Here is a 9,920-nt window from a genome sequence, read left to right on the forward strand (position 1 = left end):
AAAGGTACATTATTCAATTATATTTTTCTACAGGATATATGTCATATATATTAATCAAAATCATGTTTTTTTTTTTTTTGTGTTATTTAGTAATTTTGTGATCATATTTATGTGCCTGCTTGATAAGTAAATCGGTGTAATGAAGCTTAGAATTTAGAGTAAATTTAACTTGTTGAAATCTTTATTATATTTTCATTTTTATTTATTTATTGACGTTGTTCTGTGACATAAAGTGATCATCAAATAGAAATTTTTATATTATCAAAAATTAAATTTAAGTTATTGATTAATTTGGAGTATTTTTTTTTTCTCAATTTAGGATAAAAAAAATTAGAACGACGCTTGTGGCGCCATTCTAGAGAATGTCAAATTTTAGAATGCTAATCGATTTACTTCAACTCATAGTTTTGTTATATTAATAATTATTATTTATTTTGTCTTTGGATGACTTTTAATTAAATCAATTAAAATTATTATTCATAAATTTTCTAATAAATTCAAATAACTTTTACAGTCAAAGTTTACTTAAAAAAAAAATAATTCGTTTATAATTTTCAAGTCATTGTGTTATTAAATAGTAAAATCATAATAATAATTTGATATTGCAAATTAAAAATTAATATTTAGGTTTGACAATATATTTTTAATTAATTTTTACATAAAATGTTTATACACCTATAAACTGGCTTTACCAAAGCAGTAGGGAGCATGCGTCGGTATGGTCTATTGTTGCTATGGACCGCCGCAAATAATTCAATTATTTTTACCCAAAAATTTATCAAATAATTCGCCCTAAATTAATTCAATAATCATTGTTGACTTTTAATTAATTTTTCAAATATACCTCGACTTTATAATACCAAAATAATGAAAAAAAAAAATTAGTATTTGTAAATCAATACTGTACACAACACGAGAGTAATATTGCTTGTCACTATATTTCGTGTACCATCAACAAATTTAATTATTTTTTCGAAATTAAATGCTCCTTGTTGATTGCCCGTATTTTAAAAAATTTACGAGTTACCAAATAGATTGTTAGAGTAGTTAGTTTAGCCCGCATTTTATGTATAAAATCTATCAGTCTGTAATATCAAAATTCAAGGTTTACCTATTTGTTTTTTACACTTTATGTAAAGTTTAATTAACAGAGTAATAGAGCAAGCAAATAATAGTTTATTTATTTTATATTTCATTGCTAAATTCTGATTGGGTAGCTAATATTCTTCCAGGTATATGGGCACCTCATAGCCAAAAAGGTTTCAGAGCATGTCCAATTCATAGTATCAGAAAAAAATCTTAAATTCTTCGAATAGCACTATACAAAACTACAACTCTGTTATGTATAAAAAAAAAAAGAAACTTTCACTTTTTTGGCTATTGAATATTGTTGTATGCAGTGCATCTAGATTTTTCATTTTTCTTTTTCTCAGAATAATTTTCTTCTTTTATTATTTTCATTTCTTTTTTTTTTTTTTTTCATTTTATTTTTTCAAAATTTGCCGATTCTGTTGAGAAATGACTTGACTTATTTAATTCCAATGTTTAAATAATTTTTAATTTATTCAATACATTGTTATTAATATTTAAAATCGACTTCAAGGTAAAAAGGTGGGGCCTGATCGATCCCTGTGCTGACTCTCATTCTCAGTGATAAAATTACCTTCAACACATCTTGTTTCCAGTCAATTAATTTCTCCAATAATATTATTTCTATCAGATAAATATTTAGCAAAATACTTGTCAAATTAAATTTAAATATTTATTAATATCTCAATTGATTTTTTTTATTTATTAAAAATTTCCATTTGCAATTGCAAATAGTATAAAATTAAAAAAAAAATATTACAAATTATTAATAAACAAACCATATGATTTTAAATAATAATTATTTTATTTTTTTTTTACTCCACTAATTTTTTACACTCAATGCTCATTTAATTAATAAAAAAATTCTAAAAATAATAATTTAAAATATTAAACGTTTGGGTAGATTAATTTTTTCAATAAATTAATTAAAAAAATAAAAAAAAAGTAATAATAATATTTATATTATATATTTCCTGTTTAATAAGGTCTTGTGAATTTTATTACAGAGACGCCATAAAATCAAAATAAAGCAGACAGTAGAGAATGAGTGAAAAAGACAAGGGGAAAAATGACGATGGCGTAGTCACAGAATCAAAATGATGCCAGATACCCAGCAGATGGTTGCTCACATTTAACGTTTCATTTTATTTTTTCCACATGATATTTTTTGCCAAGATAACTCAACTTGGAGCTATATATTCCATATACAAAATACATCAAAATAAATTATGTAAGTATATTTAAAATAATGCTCCAAAAAAAAAAAGGAATACAAGTTAATTAAATTTTTAAAATGATATTCATCAGTTGGAATTTAGTATCCACACGGTATTCGTAAATAGCAATAAAATAAAAAACATTTAATTGTTCTAAAAATTAGAGAGTTATTGATTTTGTAATTTTGGAATATATATTTTGTTTAATTACTGAGCTTAGTGGGGAAATTTATGCAATCATAAATATGCAAAATAAAAGAGTCATACATAATGCTATGTACTTGTCTGTTATATACATAAATAGAGTTGATTTACAGTATTAAAATGAATTTCATATTATTAAATTTAGTGTATGAAAATTTTAACAGAAGGGGAATAAAAAGTGGAGGTTGAACAGTGATGGCGGCGACAGTTACAGCGTCGGCGTCAGTGTTAGCATTACCAAACTAAAACGTCGCGGTTCAATAAAAAAAAAAATAATAATAAAATAAATTCCAATGATATCTAAAATCTAATATAATTTCCTTGACTCTTAGCAAACCTGATTGTTATTTTATTTTTATTTACATTTAACACAACATGAAATGTATTAAGTGAAAACGAGTTTGTGAAATGTCAAAAAGTCAAGATACTGCTGAGTATAGATATGTGTTTTGACATTTTTTTATTTTTTTTTTTTGGCCCAAAGGATATTACTAAGGCATGGTATATTTTTCATAATACATAAGTGGAATTTTGAGAGGATTACAAGATTAGTTGAAGATTACAAATTTCGATAATTTAACATGATTTTTATTTTTTTTTTGAAAATATATCTGTGAAAAATTATTGTGTAATAAGTTTTAAAAAGATATATTTGTTTTTATTAAAATATTAATATGTTTTGATTTGAATATATACTATATTATAATTTGAATAATTTAAAATAATTTTATTTAAATAATTAGTAAATATTAAATTTAAAAATAATTGTTAAATTAATATTGAAATTACAGCTGAAAAATAAAATTAAAAAATACAAATTTTTAGTATTAATTTTAAAACAATTATTTTATACTTTTAAAAATTAATTTTTTTAAATTATTATTAACACTTTTTTGTAGTTAGTTTAAGTAATTATTTTAGAACTTTTAGTATGAATACAAACAATAATTTTAGCATTTTTAGAATTAATTAAGATGCAATGCAATAAGAAATTAAATTGTACTATGTTAATATTTCAATAAAAATTATATCTTTTAACACTATCAAACAGATTAAATGATCATTGTCACACAATGCCATGTTAAGTCAGAAAAATAAATACAATTTAATTAATTATTTTTTATGTTTAATTAGGTACATGTTATTAATCGTCTCAAAAAATGCAAATTAATGCTTTGTTCATAATACATAAGTGGAATTTTGAGAGGATTACAAGATTAGTTGAAGATTACAAATTTCGATAATTTAACATGATTTTTATTTTTTTTTAATTTGAAATATATATCCTGAAAAAAATTATCTTAATGTAAAAACAAAGTTTTAATATTTAATAAAGATATTGGGGTTTGTTTTTTAAATAATTATATCAAGATTAGATAGTTTGTCGATAAAGTAGCTAGCTATTTAGATACTTATAAATATTATGTGAATAAAAATAGAAAATATAAATTATTTTTCATTTAAATAATAACTAGTAAATATTAAAATTTAATTAACATAATTTTTGTAGTTAAAAATTAAATATTCTAAAGTTATTTAACAATTTAAAAAATTTATAATTTATAATAGTTATTTACTATTATTATGAAGTCTTTTGTTTTAATTTTTAGTTAATTTGTATACTTTTAAAAATTGTATATTGTCATTTAAATTTTGTATTAACAATTTGTATATTTTTACAGTGATTAACGATGCAACATGGCGACTGAGTAAGAACAAGTAGCCGAGTCATGAATACAAACATATAATTCGAGCAAAGAACGGGAGAGCTGTATACCTCTATGATGAAAAGCAATAAGACTGACTAAAAATTAGCTGTGTCATGCTTGATCCGTTAACGTTTGACTAGTTTAAATTCATGAGTCATTATTGCCAACACTTTTCAAGGCAGATGAAGAATTTTATGTTGGGGTAGTCTCAGCACAGCAAGCAACATTCGTAAGTCATCAAATAAATACAGTAAATTATTTATTTATGTATATATTTTTATTTTTCAATACATGTAATAATTATGTCATGTTATTTTTTAGGTCAATCATTAAAATTATTTATGCAACTGTTCATTCATCTTGAATCAAATGGTAAGGAAAAGGAAAAATAATAAAGCTTTCAATTTTATTTTTTCAATGCAATTATTTAGCTTTGAAAAATATTTAATTGACATTTGGCTTGTATTAAATTATTGAGTGTTAATTTAACAGTTTCAAGTATTTTTTTTTTTTTTTTATTTATATAAATTTTATTTGTATGAAATATATTTTTATATGAAATTAGAAATTTAGAGAAATGATAAATGTTGGTTTTATAATTTAGGAAAAGTCAAATCAGTCTTTGAATTTTTTATTAAAATCAGAGAAACTTTATATTTATTGTGTCGATTACAAAGTTAAATTTAAAAAATTATTAAATTATTTTTGCTTTTATTACTCGTCATTTAAAAATAAAAATTTGACACAAATATTTAGAGAGAAATATAAATATTAGACAAAAAAAAAAAAAAACAATATCTTTGAGCTTTTTTTTTAAATCAAAAATAAAATGTTAATAATGTCAAGTTTATTTTAAATTTGCTATCATAAGATTTTCAATATTACTATTTAAATAAATTGTAATTTTCATTCTTATAAATCTAAAATTTATTATTAATTGTATTTTTTTTTCAAAATTACACAGCAATTATAAATTAATAATGTCATGATAACTCGAAAGTTAAATATTTACAATTAGCGATGAGTTGCTTAATTTCTCTGCAAGATAATATATTTTACCTCTAAAGATTGGGCGTTAAATGATATTGTTTTTTGTATTATTTTTTGTCTGTTTTATTTTTTTTTTTATCTACATGACTTTGCAAAACATCAAGTTTCGAAGAACATAGTTAAATTATCAATAAAATAAGATGATTCACGGTAAAAAAAAAATTAACTTAAATCAAAACTCATTAATCTATATAATAATTTTAGTATTTTTGTTTTTAATTACTTAAAATTTTTATTATTGATTTCAGATATTTCTGTTTTATCTACTGAATGTTGGATAATCCAGGCAAACACTGGGCCATTTCAACATTGAAATGGAAATGAAGATATTAAATTAACAAGTATAATTGATAAAATGCGAATAAAGGCCCAGTTAATGTTCTACATCTACCCTGTAGATCCGAATTTGTTTGAAAAAAGGCGACAAATTCGGTTCTAGAGAGGTTTGTGTGGTGCATACAGAGCTACATTGGTCTCAACAATTAATTTATAAAATATAAAGTTACAAGTCATCATTGTTCCATCAATTCATTATTAATCACAAATCGAATAACTAAATTATTTTATAAATTGTTAAGTATCAATTAGAAAATTAAGTCAAATATTTTGAGTTAAAAATTATTTATATTTTTATAATTGACTCAGTATAATTGGATTCATGATTATTTACATTTTGAATAAATAAAAAATAGGATTATTCTTTTATTTTGTCAAATAAAATGTAATTTAGTAAAAAAAAAAATTGGTAATTATCAAAATTACCAAAAGATTATGTGGTTTATTTTATTTTTGAAATTTGAAAATTCCAATAATTTAATTTAAATTAATTTAAAGAAGCAAATAAAATACTTGCAATGAACAAATTTAAATATTAATTTAAATTTGAAATCTAATTATCAAAAAATAATAGTTAATAATATTTATTAAATGCTAACATTAATCAGAACAATTTGTAAATATTAAGAAAAATTAATTAACAAAATTTATAAGAAACAAAATTAATTTAGTTATTTCGTTGGAATTGAGTTTGTTAAATTTTCATGAGTCAGGACTTTATTATTGAGCATCCTTGATTTTTTTGAAGATCATTTAAAATTATAAAAATAAAACCCTAGGGTTCCAACATTTGACTGATTCTACTTTCAATTTTAATTATGATAATTGTTATTATTTTTTTGAACTAACTATTTTACATAAAACTATATAAATTAAAAAAACCAAAACGATAGCCAAATATTATGTAATTTACACACTACAGTCTTGCAAACAGATGGCGCTGATTGTTTAGATTTTCGTCAATTTTTGTTGATATTATAGTAGAGTAGTTTTTGGAGTATATAGATGAAATTTTCCAGAGCCTCTTCGGGCATAAAAGCTCGCCAATTTATTCGCAAAATTAACTGTAGCTAATAACTGCAAAAAAAAATTAACTCTCGGTGTATACATTAAATAAAAAAAATATAGATTTTGATTAGCCATTTAATTTTTTATTCTCATAAAACTTTTACCGCAAATTTTATAACAGTTTTTTTTTCATACAACTTGCTTATCCACTCAACGAATAAATAAAAATTTACAAAAAAATTAATAAATTCTCACATAATTGACGCGATTACCAACTGAATGTTTTTTATTTTTTTCTCATTACGTATGTGTCTTTATTTTTCTTTATTATTTAAATTATATTTTGATTGAATGTATTGCGCACATGCATGTGTATGAGCCATCATTGTCACTAATAATATACTCATAATAAAATTATATATTAGTTGAATTTATTTTGCAATGCGTACTAATAAATTGCTCGAATGAGTTAAATATATATTAGTGTATGAATGTGTCTATTTTTTCTATTCAAACGACAGTACTTAGTTTGTATTTTACAGTCTATTTACTCATTGAACACTTATATAATTTTGCAATGTCTGCAAAACGAGTAACAGAATCAAGAAAGGTCGTCAATAATTATCATAAAACTCTCGCACATTGCTGATCATTTTTTTACATCTATTTATATATTTCCGTCGCTCATAATACAACAAAAAAAAAATAGTAATTTAAAAAAAAAAAATCCTTCTTTATAACACTATGACATTGATGATAATGTATACAAATTTTTTTACCTTTCATTGCAAAGTTTTACCAAAATACTTTAATTATAATATATTCAATGTATATTTCGTGAAGATTAATATGAACAAAGCATCAAATAGAAAATGAAATGCAAGGGGAATTCTTTGGCTTAGAATTACATTATATCTGAGTGTATAAGAAAAGGAACAGTGATTAATGATTTATTTGTCAAGGCATCAGGCTTTATACCTCTATATGTGAACGGCAGTTGTGCATCGAAGGGAAATTTTATTTTTTTATTTTTTCACTTTTAGCCATGGAGTTTGTAATGAATTTTTTTTTTTTTTTTCTATTACAACAAATGGTATTTTTATTTTGAGGGAACATCGTTTGATAAAATTCACGAGGTGTTTCAAATTTTTCATGATAAAATTTAATTTTGAAATCTCACGATGTTCAGTGAACGAAAAAAATTATTGAATCCTCTAAAATTTGAATTTAACTTTTGGATATTTGAATATATTTGTTGCTTTATGATTTTTTTAATAGTAATCTGATCAATATGAAAATTTAAAAAATTATTCTTCAGAGTTAAAAGAACTTCTTGTAGAAAATTTTTAAATTTAAAAAAAGAATAGACATAGTTTGTTTTATAATTGCTTTTGATATGGATATATATTACTCTATCGTTTATAAATTATTATTATATTCCATCCACATGAATATAAATTATAAATAAAAGATTTTTTTTTATTTTTTAATTCAAAACCATTAGTATATATATATAAACCGAATCGGTCGCAATTTCCCTGTCCATCTCAGGATGCAGTCTCAGAAATGAACAGGCTATTTGAAAAATGAATTCTCGTCTTGTCTCAAAAGTGAGACCCGAAAAAAAAATAACATAAAAAAGATAAAAATGAAAAAAAAAAGAAAAAAACACCGACAATAAAAATCCATTAATCTTGATGGGTGGCTGCTGCGTATACGTCCATGAATCTAATGCGTCTCTGGACCTCCACGAGAAAACTTTACGCTTAAAAATTCCCCTGATGTACACTCGCATGTAAGAAAATAAAAAAAAAAAAAATCAAATATAAAAAACAAACTAAAATCTAGCTTAAAAAAACCAAGCTTCAGCGAAAATGTAAAATAATTTCTTTGTATCATTTGTTTTAAAACTTCCGTCAAACGAAAGACGTGAAATTTTGGAATAATATATTTTTGACTTTTGAATGTATATCAAGATCAAAAAAAAAAAATATAGATCACATATGTGAATAGTCTCCATATCGCATTACAAAAGATGATTGGCCTAGTTTCTAGACATCTGTCTCATGAGCATGTTCATGACCATTAATAATTTTCATTTTGTTTTAATTTTTTTTATTTTTTTGATCCTCAAAAGTGTCAGAGAACATCCGCTGGAGATGTGTTTAACTATAATTCGACAAAACCAAATTACTTACAATGTATATTATATTATAATCCACAGGCGGCCCAACGTGGTTCAACCTCACAATCATACTGAAACTATTCAAGATTTTCTTTTACTGAAAACAATCAAATTTCGCTACCTATATTTTCCTAAAATTTTAGACAAATTTTATTTTTTAAGACTTTAAAAAATTCGGGTAGTGACACACAAAATGGCATGTGTCATTCATACAAAAGCAGCACAAGGTAGCAAAACATCAGCTACACAGCAGGATATTGACGAAATGGAAGTCGACCTTAACCTCGTTACCTTTTACCTTCCTCATTTTTTCGGAAAAAAAAACCTCGTTCGTGGCAAATGATGAGCCATATATATCCCTGAAATACTTGCATTCTGGAATTTCCAGGGTACTGTTAATTAGACTAAAAAAAAAAAAAAAAAATGCCATTGCGATAAATAAACACTAAACTATATGCTTAACAATTTTGAAGCTTGATGAAGCATGCTGATGTGTAGCAGGTGTAAAATTCAATATACAAAATGACTTTCAGAAAAAAAAAAAAAAACATATATCAAAATATTTCTTGAATTTCCAAATGTATTTTCAAATTTTTAAAACGAAAAAAATATTGTTACAATTATAAAAGAGGAAAGGCATAAAGTACGAGTAAATTTTGCTAATTTTTTGTTTTTTTTTTTTATTTTAAATATCCGAAAATTGAATGACTTTTTTTCAATTAATTTATGAAATTAAACTCATGCGAATGATTGTATTTTAAACGACTATTATTTATATCTAATTTTATATTTTTTCGACATCTTGATTGAGATTGGACCGATGGGAATGAGAAATAAAAAAATCTCCCTTGAGATGATGATTCGACTTACCTATTTTTGTCTCGTTGATCGTGTGACTCAGCAATCGAAGTAAGTCTCTTGAGACGTATCTTGGTTTGCCGAAAGGAGCATATGCAACGAGTCGGTCATTCTTTAATAATACACGTATCCTCAGGAATAAATTTTTATTTTATATTTTGCATTGAAAAAAAAAAAAAACATATACCAGAAATATTAATATATAATAGTGTGTAAAATATTATGATTGATCAAATGAAAAATATACAAATAAATAAGTAAATA

At 23.3% G+C, this 9,920-nt stretch overlaps 1 long non-coding RNA gene across 1 annotated transcript; it reads left to right on the forward strand.

Annotated features, from left to right (window-relative positions):
- The first annotated feature begins 4,208 nt into the window (after nt 1-4,208).
- LOC122855434 lies at nt 4,209-5,789 on the forward strand. The gene is made up of 3 exons (XR_006374073.1): nt 4,209-4,448; nt 4,541-4,591; nt 5,518-5,789. It is a non-coding gene; the product is annotated as an uncharacterized LOC122855434 (long non-coding RNA).
- The last annotated feature ends 4,131 nt before the right edge of the window (nt 5,790-9,920 follow it).

Source organism: Aphidius gifuensis, linkage group LG4 (genome assembly GCF_014905175.1).
Source record: "Aphidius gifuensis isolate YNYX2018 linkage group LG4, ASM1490517v1, whole genome shotgun sequence".
In the NCBI taxonomy this organism is placed as follows: Eukaryota; Metazoa; Arthropoda; class Insecta; order Hymenoptera; family Braconidae; genus Aphidius; species Aphidius gifuensis.